Source organism: Suncus etruscus, chromosome 1 (genome assembly GCF_024139225.1).
Source record: "Suncus etruscus isolate mSunEtr1 chromosome 1, mSunEtr1.pri.cur, whole genome shotgun sequence".
Lineage (NCBI taxonomy): Eukaryota > Metazoa > Chordata > Mammalia > Eulipotyphla > Soricidae > Suncus > Suncus etruscus.
In genome coordinates this window covers 169,975,355-169,977,775 of record NC_064848.1, presented here as the reverse complement: position 1 = coordinate 169,977,775, position 2,421 = coordinate 169,975,355, and the positions used below count along the sequence as shown (strand labels likewise).

The following is a 2,421-nucleotide window of genomic DNA, read 5'->3' as shown; positions in this document are numbered from 1 at the left end:
TTTTTTCATTCTTATTGCATAGTATTCTGTTATGCATATGTACCACAGCCTCTTTTTGTTTTTTTTTTTGGGGGGGGCCCACAGTTGACTGTGGTCAATGATTTCTCCAGTGGGCCTCAGGGGAACATATGTGGTGCCATTGTGGGCCATGAGCAAGGCAAGCGCCCTACCTGCTATACTATGGTTCTAACCCTTACACTTCAGCTTCTTTTGTCTTCTTTTGTCAGCTTCGTTCGTCTCTCTTTGGATATTTGGTTTTTTTCCATAGCATACCTATGGTATTAAATTTTTAGTAATTCTGGCTACTCTAGTATCTAACTATCATTTCAAATGTGGATATAGAGAGCATGCTCCCAGAAAGCAGTGACACTCTCAGCCAGAAATCAGAGTCTTTCAGGGGTGCATGCTAGGGCCCTCATGGAGTCTTCTAGACAGCCATTAGCAAGCCATTACCTAACTTAATTCTCTCTCCACATCACTCTCAGGAAAGCCTTGTTTATGACTATGACCTGTATTTCAGCATAATAAACACAGATAAAATGAACACACATCCTCTTGGTTTTTATGCAAACAGAAATGTTCTTAGTCTACATCTATTATGATTTGGTTACAAAGCAATATGCTAGCTTCGATTTTTACAAGACCATCTCCAGGAAAATGGGTAGTCTCACTTTCCTAGAACTGTGTCCCTTTCTTATGGTCTTGGCTCACTCTTCAGGTTTCCCTACCCTTTCCCCCCATATTCCTTTCATCCTGGGATTCTGATAATTTAGGGAACTGAAATGAATGAAATCATCACAAAGAAAAATGTCTGTTTGCCTTTGATATAAGTGCCTTCAACATTTTGAAATGCAACTAGAGGGTAAGATCATTCAAGGAGCATTTTTATTGCTTCATTGATGCTCCAATTTCTGCTTAAGTGAGGCAATCACATGGATAAATCCATATATTGGGTGCCTGGAGAATTAAAGAGGAGGAAGAAGGATGGGGAAGAGGATAGGTGAACATTAATTATATCACATGATCCAATAATAGAAATGAATACAAAAATTCAATAATTTAAATAAGTTATATATCCCAATCTTAAAATTAACTAACCAAGGTCCCAGAGAGTTTTGGGGGGTTGGGCATGACTCAGAACAGAGAAGCTCTCCCAGATTTCAGGACTGTCACTCTGGCTCAGGAGACTGGTCTTAATCTCCCTTAAGTTTAGCATCATTGCCTTTTCACTGCCAGGCTACTCAGATATTCCATTCCAGGTTTATGACTTATTCCTGAGGCCAGTACTCAGCTGGGTCCACATGAACCTTCCAGATCCTTCTGCTCTGGAAGCTATAAGAGGAGCAGAAATAGTATACACTAATGAATCCAGCGGGTACATGGGGGCCATACAGATAGATATAGATTTACTGTTCAAAGGGCAAACCAGCCACCCCTCAAAGATCAAGGTCAAGTGGAAGAAGGCCACTGTTGTGTTAAACAGGACTAACATCCCTTTTTGCTAACTGAAAGTCAGTACAAAAATCTTTTTTGAGGTGGGGAAGCAGCCTCTGCCACAGCCAGTCAGTTGTGCCTGATTGTATAAGCCTGGCGGTGGGTCATAGTGTGGGGAAGCTAATAAAGAATGTCAAACCCTTGCCAATTCCCCTACCCCGATCAGGGAAGACACTGAACAAAGATTTCGTATTCTAATGGTCTCTGCCCACCCCCCTCAGTTCTAAATTGAGACCCTAAATAACAGGCCCCAAACCTGGATCCAGAAAGCTATGAAAAACCACCTACAGACTTGGGAATCCTTGGTTGTTGCCTCTCCTCAAGGTTTGGAGAAAAGAGCTAGTTTTCATAAGTCTTAGGGTTGCCATGTGCTGCTTCTAGCACTGAAGAATAAAAAAACACTCCGTTGGAATTTCTCACTGGCAGCATTGCTGGTGGGAGAACTGGGGACAAAGAGATATAAGGGGATCCCAAAACTGACATTTCTGCTTTTCAATGAAATTTTTACATTGTTTCTTTTATTTTTTCTGTTTCCTTGTCTCTCTGTGTCTCTACCTCTCTATTTCGCTGTCTGTTTCTCTCTTTCTCATTTGAGTGCCCATGTATCTGCACAGTGAGTTTAATTTCTAAACAAACATTTCTTTTTCTCACTTTTTTTTCTTAACTAGCAATAATCAAGCCTCGGATAAACCTCATTGGCTACAATACTGCCACGCGCAAAGCTTCTTTTTCTCACTCTTAATGAAGACTTCTGTCTGAATCTCATGAAAAGCGTCAGGGCCTCACTACTGGCAATTAGACACAAATAATAGCTCTTGTCAAAATTCCAGTTAGACTTCCATTTTCCCCATCTATAAAATAGTACTTAACATTCAATCTGTCTGGCAGGCAAAAAACCCTGAATGGTTTCACTTTCTTATTTACTTA

At 40.6% G+C, this 2,421-nt stretch overlaps 1 pseudogene; it reads right to left on the bottom strand.

The window, feature by feature from the left end:
- Positions 1 to 2,109: 2,109 nt before the first annotated feature.
- Positions 2,110 to 2,218, bottom strand: LOC125995588 (uncharacterized; annotated as a pseudogene).
- Between the last annotated feature and the right edge of the window lie 203 nt (positions 2,219 to 2,421).